Below are 17,199 nucleotides of genomic sequence, written 5' to 3' on the forward strand. Positions count from 1 at the left end.
ACATTTGTTCCTCCCCCGGTTAAGACTTCTTTTGGGGCAGCTTGGATCATCATCACTGTTTGTGAGGGTTTTCTTAATTCACCTTCCTCACACACCAACTCAATCATGTGAGCTTCGTGGTGCGCTGGCAGCGGATTTTGGTTGATGTTAGGAGCCTCCGGTGTCTGGACCTCGATCTTATTGGTGTCAATAAGATCCTGTATGGCGTGCCTTAACTTCCAACACTTCTCGGTATCGTGCCCAAGCATCCCTGAACAGTATTCACAACTGATTGAACGATCCAAATTCTGAGGCGGGGGATTTGGTTCCCGAGTATGGACGGGACTAACCAAACCTAATTGCCGCAGCTTGTGGAACACAGCGGTGTAGGTTTCTCCCAGTTCGGTGAAGGTTCTTTGTTTCCGCAACCTATCATTTCTGGCATCTGGATTTCCCCGGAAACCTGCCCCCGAAGGATTTCTATATGCCCTTGGTGGAGGGTAAGTGTTTTGTGGTGGTGCATATATGTTCTGGGGAGCCGGTGCGCGCCATTGTGGGCGAACCGGAGGCTGAGTGTATACCTGGGCTTGGTGTACGGAACAATGTGGTTCTCGAGGTGGATAGAAATTTTGTGGTGGGTTGTATGGGTAGTTTGACCTGTGAGGCCTGGGTTGGTTGTAGTGCGGCCTGCCAGCCCTGGACCAACTGCCTGCCTCGATCGTGGCAACCTCTTCTTTCTTTCTTCTTAGCGCACCTCCCGTGCCGCTTTGAATAGCCTGGGTTGTGGCCTTAAGTGCCGAATAGTTTAAGATCTTGTCCGACCTCAAACCTTCTTCTATCATGACCCCTATTTTGACCACCTCGTTGAAAGATTTTCCAACCGTTGTCACCAAGTGACCAAAGTAGGTTGGATCCAATGTCTGCAAAAAGTAGTCTACCATCTCTCCCTCTCTCATGGGAGGATCGACCCTAGCTGCTTGTTCTCTCCAGCGGAACCCGAACTCGCGAAAACTTTCCCCGGGTTTCTTCCCAGTTCTCAATAACGTGAGACGGTCAGGGACTATCTCTAGATTGTACTGGAAATGACCTGCAAAAGCCTGTGCCAGATCATCCCACGTGTACCACCTGCTGAAATCCTGCCTGGTATACCATTCTAGTGCAGATCCGCTCAGACTTTGGCCGAAGTAAGCTATCAAAAGCTCATCCTTGCCTCCTGCCCCTCTCATTTTGCTACAGAACCCCCGCAAATGTGACATGGGATCACCGTGCCCTTCGTATAAATCAAACTTGGGCATCTTGAACCCTGCCGGTAGTTGGACATCTGGGAAAGGGCACAGATCTTTGTATGCCACGCTGACTTGGTTGCCCAGCCCGTGTATGTTCCTGAAGGATTGCTCCAGGCTTTTGAACTTTCTCAACACTTCATCCTGTTCAGGGGCCTTAACCGGCTTTTCAACCTCTGCCGGAACTTCCAAATGGGGATTGTAAGCCTGCGGTTCGGGTGCATGGAATGTAGGCTCAGGGGGATAGTATTGTGTATCGTGAGCCTGAAACAATGGCTCACTGGTCGTTCGCTGCAAAGGGGCTGATGCAGGTCCCACAAAAATGGGAATATTGGACGTTGGGAGAGGTTGATGGGGTGGTGGAGCTTGGGAATCATGAGGGCTTCTTTCTTGATGATAGAGGGGATTTGGGCGGCTTGTGGAGGGGCCAGAGTGAGGGTACTCCGGCACGTGTCCCAGTGTCTCAGGGCTCTTTTGCGTTTTGGCCAGGGCTAGCTGCATTGCATGCATCTCCAGTCCCATCCTCTCAATCTTTTCCATTGCCTCTTTTAGCAACTGGCTCATCGGCCTTTCTTCCTCATTACTATTCTCAGAAGTGGTCATGCTTGTTGCTACCGGTCCTTTGGATCTGGTTTGGTATGAATGTGTTGCCAGAATTCTTTAACAACTAACTGTCTGGATATCAGACAACAACAAACTTTGTTAGTGTTAGAGCTTAACAGATTTGATCATAACACATAGAGGATGCAATGCACCTAGGCAGTTAACCGTTTCTACATGCTTTGCTTCAAACCACATGCGTCATCCCGGTTTGTTCATTCGTCTCTTTTTTAGAGTATTATGCGAAACCCCGCGTTTTTATTTTATTTACATTTTCTTTTCTTTATTTAAAAAGCGGTCGAATCTTATGGGGATTGCCTACGTATCACGTCCCCGCGTGAATCAGACCAGGCGTAGTTCTGCCTTAAAGTAAAGACACATAGAAATTCTTCCGGAGTCACTTAATTTCATTATCAAAATTTGCTATTACACATTACTTCAACAAAATAGCAACAGTACAGACTCCAGGGTTTTAAACTTGGTTTGAGGAAAAGAAAACAACATTGGGGAAACAACAAACAAAATAACCAGGACTCGATCAACAACTAATTTTCCAACTTAGGGACCCACGAGGCATCTTTCGGCCCTTTCGCGGCCCTAGGTGTAAGGTCTCTTTGCAAGCCCTTCAACTCGTTCATAATCCGATGGACGCAGCCCATGATGGAAGCAATGAGGTTTTCCCGAGGTGTCTGCTCGCATGCCAAACATTTTAGGTAGATGTAATGCCCGACTTTGTCAATTCTTGCCCGAATGTTGTCTCTTTCTGCGAACAATTGCCTTATCTGTCGGTTCTTCAACATTAGCGTTTGTGCATTGGCGGCGAGCTGATCCTGGAATATATCCATTTGCCTTTCCATCCTTGTCATTGCATTGTAATAGCGTCTCCGGTCGGCCTGGGAATCTTGCGTTTGCTTGAAGATCCGCTCCTGCAAAGCGGAATTTGTTTCCTTTGCTGCTTTGACGCTCAGTTCACAATTCCTCATGACTTGCTGTAGGCGCTTTCTCCGGGCCATTGTACCTTCTGCCCATTTGGCTCTCATCCTTGCTATGCAGGCCTCTGATAGGTCTAATTCCACCTGGCTCTGGATGACCTGATTTCTCAAACTGGCTATCAATCTTTCATCGGAGCAACGCCTCTGTCGGTCGATGTTATTCTTACTGGCTTGGCGAAGCCGGGCCTTCAGGGTTTGGTTTTCTTGGGCTAACTTGTCTTTTTCAGCCTGCTCTTGGGCGATTTGTACGTTGTTTTCGAATACCATCCTTTCCATTTGTCGCTTCAGCTTCCTAATTTCAACCAGGTAACCTTCCTCTTTTGCAAGCCAGTCCCATTGTTCTTGCGATGACTCAACAAAATTTTGGAGGTGAGGCCGTTTGGTTGGCCGTTTTACGATGTTCTTCTTGTTCTGCCAAGTGATATAGGCCGGCGAGACTTCACCCCTAGACAAATCATTTACTCGGGTATTCGCCGTTAAGTACTGGCATTCACTCCATATGCAACGAACTGTCTTTTCAGGAAATTGGCCGTCACTGCTGACCTCGACTGCATAAGTGCTGAGATCTTCGTCCGGGTGTAGTACTTGACATCTTCCCAACTGCCTCATTACCCTGTAAGGGGCATAAGGTTGAATACCCCTGAGTCCCATCAAGAGGAAGTGAGGACCAGTGGCGGGCATGTATATGATTTCTTCCACAGAAAGCCAACCCAAAGTCCAGTTTATTTGGTCTGCGGTGATGATCCGGAGATAGGATATCCATTCTTCAAACCCTCCCGGTGATCGGAAACCTGAAACCCTTAGGCTATAACCCTCGATGCAGCCCACATTTGTAGACATGTAACGCATATACTGAGGGTGGTGACACAAGTGTTCGATCATCCACATCTGTAACAACAAGTTGCACCCTTCGAAAAAGTCTGCTCCAGCCTTACAAGCCGTGAGGGCTCGGTATATTTCTGACATTATCATGGGAGCAAGGATGCTTTTATCGTTGGTAATCAGGATTCTGACGATTCCAGCCACCTTTAGGTCGATATTTCTATCTTTTCGGGGAAACACCACAAGGCCCAAAAATGCCACCATAAAAGCGAACCGCCTATGCTCATTCCATTTTACCAGATTTCCCCTGCTGCAAACACCACTTTCTGGCTCATTGAATCCTCCTATGCTCCCGTACCTCTGGTATATGAATTGTAGGGTAGAAAAACCTTTATCCAGTTCAGCGTATGGGACTCCTTTGCTTATCTTCAACAGATCCATGAATTTGTGTGAATTCACAGCCCTTGGAGCGATCAGGTATTTGTGTCTCAAACCTTCAGTGACGTCCATGTAACCCGCCACTTCCTCTAAGGTTGGGGTGAGTTCAAAATCTGAGAAACGGAACACGTTGTGGGCCGGATCCCAGAATGTCACCAAAGCCTTTATGATGTCGCACCGAGGCCTAACTTTCAACAAATCAACCAAACCCCCAGATGCAGTTTGACCTTGTCTTGCTCTGGCCTTTCTAAATCCTCCCACCATAATCGCACCTCCAGAGGAATTTTGCTTCTAACTGTCATCGGCAAACTTGGACTCATGCTCATTCTGCATGTTTGTTGGGGTGATTAAGCAAAGATCCAGACTCATTAGACTCAAATACACAAATCGACACCTTTTTTTCTAGAAAAACGAAATCTTGGTTGTTTTTGAAAGTACGATGTTACCTCCAAACTCTCGTTATTTGGTTTATATCTCTATTTTGAAAGAACAAGTTGAGCCCGATGGGGGTTGCCTACGTATCCCGCACCATGCGAGAATCAAACTGACGTAGTTCGGGCATAAATCGAATTTTGGGGACACCTTATTTTTCTTAAAAAATGAATCAGGGACTCCCCTTTTTTCTTTTTCTTTTAAAACAAATTAATAAGACACACATTTTTCAAAATTCTGGCGGAGCTTTGACCATTTTTGTGACTTTTCAAGAATAAATAAGTAGCCCCTTAACCGTTATTCCTCTTCCTTTTCCAAACATTCCCGATATTCAGAAACCGGTCAGCATGCAAGCCTTGAAACAAGTAAATGCATAAAGCAAACAGGATGTAGCAGGATGGTCTTTATTCTCAGGTTGCCTGTCCTAGACGGACCCAGCCCCTGTGCTGAGTCCCCTAAGTCAAATGCACATGATGCAAATAAGCGTTCCTACTAGGGATCCGGCATGAAGTTATGTTATGCTAAGCTGTAAAACCTAGGTGCTTGTTCTAGACCTGGCTTACCCGAGCGGACAACTCGAGCCGAGGATGGGAGCTGTGTACCGGTAACCAAAAGGCCATCCGACTTTGCAACTCCTCCGAATCCTCGTTCTATTTTGGCATATGACACTAACAGAAAGAAGCCACGGCCAGCGTGCGCTCCTCAAGAGAGAAGAGAAGGGTTTCGGCACAGTTTATATATACAGTCCAAGTAATATCAAAGCGGTAAAAGCAGCATGTAGCACATTTAGGCTAAAACATATAATAAAACCAAATAATAGATAATAAATAAAGCCAAATAATAACAATTATTCTAAGCTCGAATTCTTAACCCTGAACCAGTGGTTCTGGGTTTATAATCCCCAGCAGAGTCGCCAGAGCTGTCACACCTCCTTTTTCCGCGCCCGGGGGGCGCAGGGGAGTTTTTTCCAATTAAAGGACAATCGAAACGGGATTGGTTTATTTATTTCAGAGTCGCCACTTGGGAGATTTAGGGTGTCCCAAGTCACCAATTTTAATCCCGAATCGAGGAAAATAATGACTCTATATTATAGTCTGCGTACCAGAAATCCGGATAAGGAATTCTGTTAACCCGGGAGAAGGTGTTAGGCATTCCCGAGTTCCGTGGTTCTAGCACGGTCGCTCAACTGTTATATTCGGCTTATTTACCTGATTTTATACAAGTGTGAACCTATGTGCAAAATTTAACTTTTAACCGCTTTTATCATTTACCGTTATTTTTATCAAGAATTGCAACGTTATAAAATGTATCTCGAACCGCGTTACAATCAATGTACCCGTGGTCATCGACACATTTTGATTCCGTTGAGATTTGGATTTGGGTCACATCAATGCGCACCCGAGTCTAAGGAAATTAAATTATCAAAGGCGAGCCTAAAGCGACTAGCGTATTTATTTTGGGTAGGACCGTGGAATTTTACTAAACGGTCCATCCCGAAGTCTAAACGAATTTTTTAAAGCAAATATTTACTGAGGGCCCCGCAAATTGTATTTTTATTTGGCGAGGCTCATCTCATTCTTATTTTTTTTTTTTAAAATGAATTGGCAACGTCATGGACACGCGTCTCGAACCACGTCACAATCAATGCACCCGTGATTAGAAACACATTTCGACTCCGTTGAGAATTGGATTTGGGTCACATAAATGTGCACCCGAGTTTAAGAAGGTAAAATTTATTAAGGCGCGTCCTAAAGAGTCTAACGTATTGTTATTTTAGGAGGGTTGTGAGATTTGCTAAACAACCCGTCCTGGAAACTAAATTCTTCAATAATATACATTTATCAAGGGCCCCGCATCTGCGCGTTTTGTTTATTTTTTCATCGAGGCTCATCTCGTTCTTATTTTAAAAGGGCATCCTATAGTGACTACATTTTCCTATTACGTTTGTCTCTACTAATGAAAGCAATGATCCTACTTAGTTACATGTTTGCAGGTTATTTATAGCGGAGTCCCGAATGCTTTCGCAAAATCCGAAGCCCGACCGCGTACATGGACAGCCGTATGGACACTATGGGCCCAAACCCAGCCCATACAATATTGGCCGGACCTGGGCCACTGCTTTTCCGATGAAGGCCTGTTTAGCTCATTCGATTTGGGCTTGATATTTGTAAGGTTGAAATGTAGACTTGTGATGTTTGTTCCAAAAGGTGTGGTTTGCCAGTTATGACGAGGCAGCTTATCAAAGGAAATAAGATTAACTAACAATGTATTGTTTCCTACTTAACATGCATTAAAGGATATACTAATCACACACATAGCTAAAGTCTAAGGTATAGCCTATCTACACTGTCAATCCTTTTATCTACCAGCCTATATACACAATATACTGTTAAGTTGCCATACATCGACATTCATTATGTAGGAGGAATGCCTATACTATCCAGAAAAAAACGTAAACTATTATACACAATATAATGTTCGATATACAGGCTACACATGAAAATAAATAACTTCAACTCCTTTCTTTTGTATTCATGCTCAACTTTTAAGTTACATTGGCAGTGTATCAGTCGTGTACCTGGTATAGAGAACGAAAAGAAGAAAAGAATGGTCAGCTGGGCAGTATGCCACAAACACAGCAGCAGCAGATACACAGCAACAGCACAGCAACAAACCAAACCAAATGTTTTCCACAAACCTCAGACGACCAACAATATTTCCCAGAACAAAGAGGACCAACAAATAGTCGAGTACCAAACCAATGAACCCAGAAAAGAAGGATGAAACAACAGCAACAACAGAGTATTCAATGCAGCAACACTACCAATTCAATAACCAGAAACAGCTCAACCAATGCAAACCAAGAACTTGGCCAAGACAGCTTGACCAATATGCACTCTTATACCACTTCCAGGCAGTGTTTGGTTGCAGTGTTTATTGGAAACTAACTTATGTTTTTTCAGTTTTCTTTGAACTCACTAGACCTCTCTTTAGACTAAAAATTTTCCAGCCTTTTGTGTTTTTTGTTTTTCCCTCTCTGAAAGCTAAAAGTCCAGCCTAAGACCCTTCAACTTCAGCCCCTGTTTTAGTTATCAAATGGCCTATTTATAGGCCAAATGCACCATTACAGCTGAGCTGCCCTGCCTGCCAATTGGCAGAAGGCCCATACCCTTTAAGCCCATGCTAAGCATGCTTGGTGTCAGCTCCCTTTATTCCCCACGCCTGGTTTTTGTTTAATCCAGAATTATGGGCTCATTTGTTTATTCATTTTGAGCCCCCATACCCTTGTGTCTTGTTCCCCATTGGTATTAGTTTAATCCTAAGTTAGTACCCTACTTGTCAGCTCACTTAAACTAATTACTTCTGTTCTTTTTAAAACACCCCAGATTACCCCCGTTAACCTTGATTATTACTGCCCCTGCCTATTGCAGCCTCAGGACCTTTTTTGAACTTCTGAAAGTTCCATTTCAAAACTGCCCTAGCCTGTTTCTTTTAATTGTTTACAATGCAGTTACAAACTAACATTCATAGATAACGCCCAACATTCAAATCACAATACAGGTCCATTCAGTCAAGTGAGGCTGTACATATTAGAATATTCTGAACATTCAGTCGTTGGAAGTTAATCGACGACATTTATCAAGTCGACTATACTAATTATAACAGGTAACAATCAGTCGCTCATATAAACAAGCACATTCAGGGACCTAAAGGGCTTCTGACACTTTGGTCAATCATTGGGAACCTATATAAGTTTATTCATTTGACGACCAATCTAATCGAACAGGTTCATCACAGAGTACATTCAGAATACAAACAGAAGACAAACGACCAAATAAAAGGTCTTTACAGAGATGAAAGAAATCTGGATGAAAAATAACAAAAATAACAAACAAACACAAAGAGATATGCTGACAACTTATTTGGAAATAAAACAAAAGAACGGAAAACTTACCAAAACGTTTAAACCAAACAGACCCAAATCAAACTTGACTTCGAACTTTTGAGGCCGAACAAACTTTAATCAGGGTGTTCTCACATGAGAACACCTTGGTTAAGGTCTATTAGACCTCAAACCTATGTCAAAACTGGCCGGGTTCCCCAGGTGCATGTGTTTCAAAAGTCTGGATTTCCAGATCTGGATTTTTGGGAGTTGTGGGTAGATTCGGACCAAACCAAGTTTGGTTTGGTCACGAGGAAGGTTAGGAGAGTGTCTAGCATGAAGATGGGGTGGTTAGGCATAGGTCCAGGTTCGACTCAAATCTTCAAACGAAGATTCGAGACGAACGGAAGTGATTCGAGGCTTGTGGTTAGTGGATTCGTGTTCAGGATGGTTGGGTGCATCGGGGATGTTATTTTGGCGGTCATCGGAACTGTGGTTACCGGGCTCATGGGGGAGAACCTAGGCTGCTAGGGTTTGAGAGGAAAGGGGGCCTGGGGAAGATGGTGAATAGTGGCCGAGGGGGGGGTGTGGCTTGGGGCGTGGGGGTAAGGGGTTAGGTTTATATATGGGGAGGGTGGTTCAATCCTGACCGTTGGATCGATTACAGTTGATGGCCAGGATTTGGGGAAGCTTAACAATACGGTACCGTTTGGTTAAGTAAGGGGTCGGTTTAAATGGGAATGGGTCGGGTCATGAGGGAAAACAAAGGCCATTGGATCAATATAGATGAATGGCTCAGATTAACTGTCCCTGAAACGACGTCGTTTCGACTTAGCAGGGGCTGCATTGGACCGTTTGATTGCCATGAATCAACGGCTCAGATTGAGGCGCTGATACGACGTCGTTTGGGACGTGTCCGGGCAGCCTGTGTTTGGACTGGATCTGTGTCCTGGTCTTGGGCCTATTTTTGTTTCATTTCTTGGCCCAAACCGATTTTCCCTACTCTTTGCTTTTGTTTTCTAATAAGAAATGAAATTAAAACAACCATTAATCTTACACTTTAACACAATTATCACACACACATAAAAATATTTAAATAGGTTAAATCACCACCTAAAAGATGCATATATATTTTTTGTGAATTTTTCTTTTAATGACCGAATTACGGTTTAATTACCATGACATACATATTTTGTATTTCGTTTGATAAGATTAAATGAAAAATGGACATAACCACAAATGACTACCAGCACATGTAACGTAAAATCGAAATAATGTACAGCGAGGTCATTTGTCATTTATTTTTTGATTTGTTTTGGAGTGATTGTCCGTGAAGCAAAAATCACGTGCTTACATGGCTTACAAAGATCTATGTTTATTTCCAGATGTTCAATTGCCGACAGGGTTTAAGATGTCCGAGTTTGATTTGTATGATGGGCACGGTGATCCAGTGGCGCATTTGAGAGGTTTTTGTAGCAAAATGAGGGGAGCTAGCAGAAAAGACAAGTTGCTGATGGCATATTTCAGTCAAAGTCTGAGTGGTTCGGCGCTGGAGTGGTACACTCGGTAGGATCACGGAAGATGGTATACATGGGATGATCTAGCCCAGGCATTCGTTTGTCACTTCCAGTACAATCTCGAGATTATTCTGGATCGGCTGTCTTTAACAAATATTGAGAAAAAGCACAATGAAAGCTTTAGGGAGTATGGTTTTCGGTGGAGAGAATAGGCAGCAATAGTTGACCCTCCAATAAAAGAAAGTGAAATGGTGGATTATTTTCTACAGGCCTTAGAACTTACTTACTACGGTCATCTGGTATCAGCTATAGGCAAGTCCTTCAATGAAGTGGTGAAAATGGACGGTATGGTAGAAGAAGGACTCAAGACAAACAAAATCATGAGTTATTCGGCTATTAAGGCAACCATTCAGGCCATTCAAATTGGAACTGGGGGAGTAATTGGAAAAAAAGAAGAAAGAGGATGTAGCAACGATTGATTTGGGAGCTTGGTTCGGACCCAGGGGTTTACCTCACCACTATCATCAGCCTCATCCCCACCACCAAAACCCATACCCCGTATAATCCACCCCAACACTACTACCCACTACCAGACCCTCATTTTTCTATTCTCCATGCCCAAACATACAGCCAACCTCCTGCCCACGCACAATGGCATGCGCCAGTCCCACAAAATACATACACAGCTCCACAAAATGTTTATCCACCTCCACGAGCCTATCGAAACCTCCTAGATTAGGTTTTCGGCCCAATCAAGCATTCAAGAACGAGAGGTTACAGAAGAGGAAAACCTTCACTATATTGGGAGAGTCCTATACTAGTTTGTTCCACAGGCTGAGACAATTGGATATGCTAAGGCCGATCGAGCCAAAACTGCCAAATCCTCCCCCGAGAAATCTTAATCATTCTGTAAGTTGCAAATATTGTTCTAGTGCCCCGGGGCACGACACGGAGAAATGCTGGCAATTGAAAACAGCTATTCAAAAGCTTATTGATACCAATCGGATTGAATTCCAAGCACCGGAGGTGCCCAATATCAACCAGAACCCATTGTCAGCCCATTATGCGACAAATATGATCGAGATAGTGCATAAGGGAGGGGAGCCTAAGAAGTCTTCACAGACCGTCACGATGATTCGGTCCAAAGAAGCCACGCCGATTGAAAAGTTAATGAGTGATAAGTCATTGATCAGGTTGAGCGGGGCAAACAGTGAACCATCTGTGGTATTCAAGAAGGGGTACTTAAGTGATGTTGTTGTGAAACAAGAAAAAGCAAAAGTGGTGGTGCCAGGAGTGGCAAACAAGCCTGTCGTAATTGTGGAGGGTGCTCGCACATATCCTGTCATTATCAAACCTGTAACCCAGCTACCAATAGTCAACAGCAAGGCTGTCCCGTGGAATTATGAACGGGTGACAGTGACTTACAAGGGAAAAGAAATTAAAGAAGAAGTCTATGAGACCCATGGATTGACTCGCTCGGGGAGATGCTTTGCCCCCAAGGAGTTAAGAAAAGCTAAAACCTCCAAAGATAACCTAGTGCTAGTGAAGAAAGCTGTGACCGAAGAAGAGGAAGAAGAGTTTTTGAGAAAGATGAAAGTGCAAGACTATTCCATTGTGGAGCAGTTGAGGAAGACGCCTGCTCAGATTTCATTATTTTCATTGTTAATCCATTCAGACGAGCACCATCGGGCCTTGATGAAAATCCTGAACGAGGCCCACGTTCCTGACAAAATCTCAGTAAATCATTTGGAAAATATAGCCAACAAGACTTTTGAGGTAAACAGAGTCACTTTTTTTGATGATGAATTGCCCGTAGAGGGTACTGAGCACAATAGAGCCCTCTATCTTACAGTGAAATGCGAAGATTCTATGGTTACTCAGGTATTGGTCGTCAATGGTTCTAGTGCGAACATTTGCCCTCTCTCTACTTTAAACAATTTGAAAGTGGATGATAAAAGAATTCACAAGAACAATATATGCGTTCGGGGATTCGACGGTGGAGGGAAAGATTCAGTCGGTGATATAGTGTTGGTGCTAACGATAGGGCCAGTTGAATTTACCATGGAATTCCAGGTGCTAGATGTGGCTATTTCTTACAATCTGCTACTGGGTCGACCCTGGATTCATGCCGCTAAAGCATTCCCATCTACTCTGCATCAGATGGTAAAATTTGAATGGGATAGGCAAGAAATCGTTATACACGGCGAGGTTAATTTGTGTGCTTCTAGTGATGCCATGTTCCGTTCATTGAGGTTAAAGATGATAAGGGGCCCCGGGTCTACCAGGTTTTTGACACGGTGTCGATAGAAAAAATTCCAGAAGGAAAGTGCGTTCCAATTCCGAAGGTAGCTACCGCATCAGTCATGGTTGCCGTTGAAATGTTGAAGAATGGTTTTGTACCTGGTAAAGGTTTGGGGGCATCTCTGCAAGGTATCGTACAACCGGTGTCTCTCCCCAAAAACTTGGATACATTTGGTTTGGGATTCAAGCCCACAGCCACAAACGTGAAAAGAGACAGAAAGTTGAAATAGAGGACATGGGTCCTCCCGAAGCCCATCCCACGTCTCTCCCGGTCGTTTGTCAAGCCTGGCGCCAGGAAGCGCCTAGTAACAACAGTTCCTGATTCTGCGGTTGGTCCTGATAAAAAACTGATTGAAAGGTTTGAGAAGTTGTTCGACGATGTGAACATGGTGGATGTTGGAGAGGGTTCTAGCAAGGCGGATGTGCAATTTGTTGGGCCCATTGCAAAGATTAACAATTAGGAAGCTACTCCTCTCCCTACCCGGAAGGAGTTTTGGTAGTTTGCTTTGATTTTCTTTCAGTTTATCTGGATTATTCCAGGGTTGTAATTCAGATTTTATGTTCCGTCCGTTTGGATGTATAAACCTTGTTATCTTTTATTTTTAATGAAATGCAATTTCCCTTTTTCATCATTCCTGATAGTTTTATTTTTTCTTTTTCTTTTCTTCTTTGTACAGTTCTTTTTTTGCTGGTTTCAATGACATGACATGCATGAGGAATCTTCGGCCCAGTCTTAAAAGCCAATCTAATTCTGAAATAATAATTCAAGAAATAGAGTGTGATGATGAATCAGAATATGATGAGGATGAGGCCTTTGAAGAGATTAGTAAAGAACTAAGTCATTTTGAGGGAAAACCCAAGCCTAACCTGAATGATACAAAATCAATCAATTTAGGGGACCCAGATAATGTCAGGGAAACTAAGATAAGTGTCCATCTTGAACCACAAATCAGGGAAGAGATAATTAAAGCATTGTTTGAATACAAAGATATTTTCGCATGGTCATATAATGACATGCCGGGTCTAAGCACTAACTTGGTGGTTCACAAATTGCCCACTGACCCGGCATTTCCTCCCGTCAAATAGAAGTTAAGGAAGTTTAAAACTGACATGAGCGTAAAGATTAAAGAAGAAGTCACAAAGCAGTTTGAGGCAAAGGTCATTCGAGTCACGCAGTATCCCACTTGGTTAGCCAATGTTGTGCCTATGCCAAAGAAGGACGGTAAAACCAGAGTGTGTGTTGATTACCATGATCTCAACAAGGCAAGTCCAAAGGACAACTTCCCACTGCCAAACATCCATATTTTGATTGATAATTGTGCTAAACAGGAGATTGGATCTTTTGTGGATTGCTATGTGGGCTATCATGAGATCTTAATGGATGAGGAGGATGCGGAGAAGACGGCATTCATCACGCCATGGGGAACATATTGCTACAGGGCCATGCCTTTCGATTTGAAAAATGCTGGGGCAACGTACATGAGGGAAATGACGACCATATTCCACGACATGATACACAAGGAGATCGAGGTTTATGTGGATGATGTGATCATAAAGTCTAGAAAGTAGTCTGACCATATCAGAGATTTGAGAAAGTTCTTCCAAAGGCTTCGCAGGTACAATCTTAAGCTTAATCCTACAAAGTGCGCATTCGGTGTGTCGTCTGGAAAATAATTGGGATTCATAGTCAGCCGTCGAGGTATTGAATTGGACCCTTCAAAGATTAAAGCTATCCAAGAATTTCCACCCCTAAGGAACAAGACTGAGGTGGGAGTCTTTTAGGGAGGTTGAACTACATAAGTAGGTTTATTGCTCAGCTTACGACAACTTATGAGCCTATCTTCAAACTGTTGAAGAAGGATGCTGCGGTCAAGTGGACAGACGAGTGTCAAGAAGCATTTGATAAGATAAATGGGTACTTGTCGAACCCACCTGTGTTGGTGCCACCTGAACCAGGGAGACCTTTGATTCTGTATTTGACGGTTTTGGACAACTCGTTTGGTTGTGTGCTCAGCATGACATCACCGGCAGGAAGGAGTAGGCCATCTATTATCTCAGCAAGAAGTTCAAATCTTACGAGGTTAAGTACACTCACCTTGAGAGGACATGTTGCGCCCTAACTTGGGTAGCACAGAAGTTGAAGCACTATTTGTCATCTTACACTACTTACCTCATCTCTCATTTGGATCCGTTAAAGTATATCTTTCAGAAGCCTATGCCTACAGGGAGGCTCGCAAAGTGGCAGATTTTGCTCACAGAATTTGACATCGTCTATGTGACTAGGACTGTGATGAAAGCCCAGGCATTGGCCGATCATTTGGCTGAGAACCCAGTGGATGAAAAATATGAGCCTTTGAAGACTTACTTCCCTGATGAAGAGGTAATGCATATTGATTAGTTGGAACCAGTTGGAAAGCCAGGTTGGAAACTTTTCTTTGATGAGCTGCTAACATGAAAGGTGTCGGGATAGGGGCTGTACTTATTTTTGAAATAGGGCATCACTACCCTGTTACGGCTCAACTTCGTTTCCGCTGTACTAACAACATGGCTGAGTACGAGGAATGCATTTTGGGTTTGAGGTTAGCTGCAGACATGGGTGTCCAGGAAGTCTTGGTCTTGGGAGACTCAGACCTTCTGGTACACCAGATCCAAGGGGAATGGGAAACACGAGATTTAAAACTAATATCATACCGGCAATGTTTTCATGATCTTGTCAACGGTTTCGATCAGTAGAGTTCAGGCATATTCCAAGGATCCATAACGAGGTTGCTGATGCTTTGGCTACCTTGGCATCAATGTTACATCATCCAGATAAGGCTTATGTGGACCCTTTGCATATTCAGGTCCATGATCAGCATGCTTACTGTAACATGGTGGAAGAAGAACTTAATGGTGAGTCGTGGTTCCACGACATCAGGGAATACATCAGAATGGGAGTATATCCAATACAAGCCACAGGTGATCAAAAGAGAACAATTCGTCATTTGGCAAGTGGGTTTTTATCCAGTAGAGGAGTTTTGTACAAAAGAACCCCAGACCTTGGATTGTTAAGATGCATAGATGCTAGATAGGCCACAACTATCATGACCGAAGTACATTCTAGAGTCTGTGGACCGCATATGAGTGGATATGTTCTGGCAAAGAAGATTCTTCGAGCAGGTTATTATTGGCTCACCATGGAGCGAGATTGTATCAGTTTTGTGCGCAAGTGTCATCAATGTCAAGTGCACGGAGACTTGATTCATTCTCCACCATCTGAGTTGCATACAATGTCTGCACCATGGCCCTTTGTTGCTTAGAGCATGGATGTCATTAGACAATTGAGCCAGCAGCATCCAATGGACACAGGTTCATTCTGGTGGCCATCGATTATTTCACCAAGTGGATTGAAGCTAAAACTTTCAAGTCTGTAACCAAGAAAGTAGTGGTCGATTTTGTGTATTCAAATATTATTTGTCGGTTTGGGATCCCAAAGGTGATCATCACAGATAATGGTGCTAATCTCAACAGTCATCTGATGAAAGAGGTATGTCAACAGTTTAAGATTACGCATCACAATTCCACCCCTTACCGCCCCAAGGCGAATGGAGCAGTCGAGGCGGCCAAATAGAACATAAAGAAGATACTTTGAAAAATGGCGGAGGGTTCTAGACAATGGCATGAAAAGCTACCCTTTGCATTGTTGGGCTATCGCACTACTGTTCGTACTTCAGTAGGGGTAACTCCTTATTTGCTGGTGTATGGCACTGAAGCAGTGATACCCGCAGAAATCGAAATCCCATCCTTTCGGATTGTCACAGAAACCGAAATTGACGATGATGAATGGGTCAAAACTCGCCTAGAACAATTGAGTTTGATCAATGAGAAAAGGTTGGCAGCAGTGTGTCATGGCCAGTTGTATCGGCAGAGAATGGCAAGAGCATATAATAAGAAGGTGTGTCCGCGGAAGTTTGAAGTGGGTCAACAAGTGTTGAGACGTATCCTTCCACATCAGGCTGAGGCTAAAGGCAAGTTTGCCCCAAATTGGCAGGGGCCGTTCATCGTAACTAGAGTGTTGTCCAATGGTGCTTTGTATTTAACAGACATAGAAGGCAAGTGTGTAAAAATGGCCATCAATTCGGATGCGGTCAAGAGATATTATGTATGATTTTCTTTGGTTAAATTGTATTTGTTTGTACTTGGCATATTTTGAAGATTGGAATGACGAAGGCATTTTGTTCTGCTATCCAAACACTTTATCCTTTGTTACCCCCTTTGAGCCTTATTTATTTCCTTTCATACCCCTCGTTTGGAATCAGTAGCAAAGATCAGAAACGCAAGCGTGAAAGATAAGTAAAGGAAAAAGAGAAAAGAAAAAGAATGAAAAGAGAGAGAAGAAAAAAGAAGAAGAAAAGGAAAAAGAAAAAGAGAATAAAAAGAAAAATAAAAAAACAACAAAAAAACCACGAAAAGAGAAAAAGGAAGAAAGAAAAGAAAAGAAGAGAAAGACGAAGAAAAAGAAAAGAAAGATCACAACAACAAAGTAATTTCTATGACATGAACTACGTTCGACCTAATTCATTTTAAGGATACGTAGGCAGCCTCACGGTTCGGTCCCATTAAAGTAAAAATTCAAAAGTCCCCAAGCAAAGAAACTGGGGCAAAAGTTGTGGTTGTTGTAAGAAATCTGATTCTGAAAGTTGTAATCTTGAACCCATTTGAATTGTTTTGAGCCTTTTGATACCCTTCTTTCTAACCCCATTCGAACCCACATTATGGTCCAAAGAAAGACCTTCGGATCAGTCTTCGAGAGATGTCAAGTCAACAGTGGAGGCGATTCATATCAGGGGCAAAACTCTGGTCCAAACAAAGAAAATGAAAATGAGAGAGTCTTATTGGTGAAAACCCTCGCGGGCACCATAAGGCGACGAAAGCTGAGAGAAATTTAAAATGAGAGAGTCTTATTGGTGAAA

This window comes from Nicotiana sylvestris, chromosome 10 (genome assembly GCF_000393655.2).
Source record: "Nicotiana sylvestris chromosome 10, ASM39365v2, whole genome shotgun sequence".
Taxonomy (NCBI): domain Eukaryota; kingdom Viridiplantae; phylum Streptophyta; class Magnoliopsida; order Solanales; family Solanaceae; genus Nicotiana; species Nicotiana sylvestris.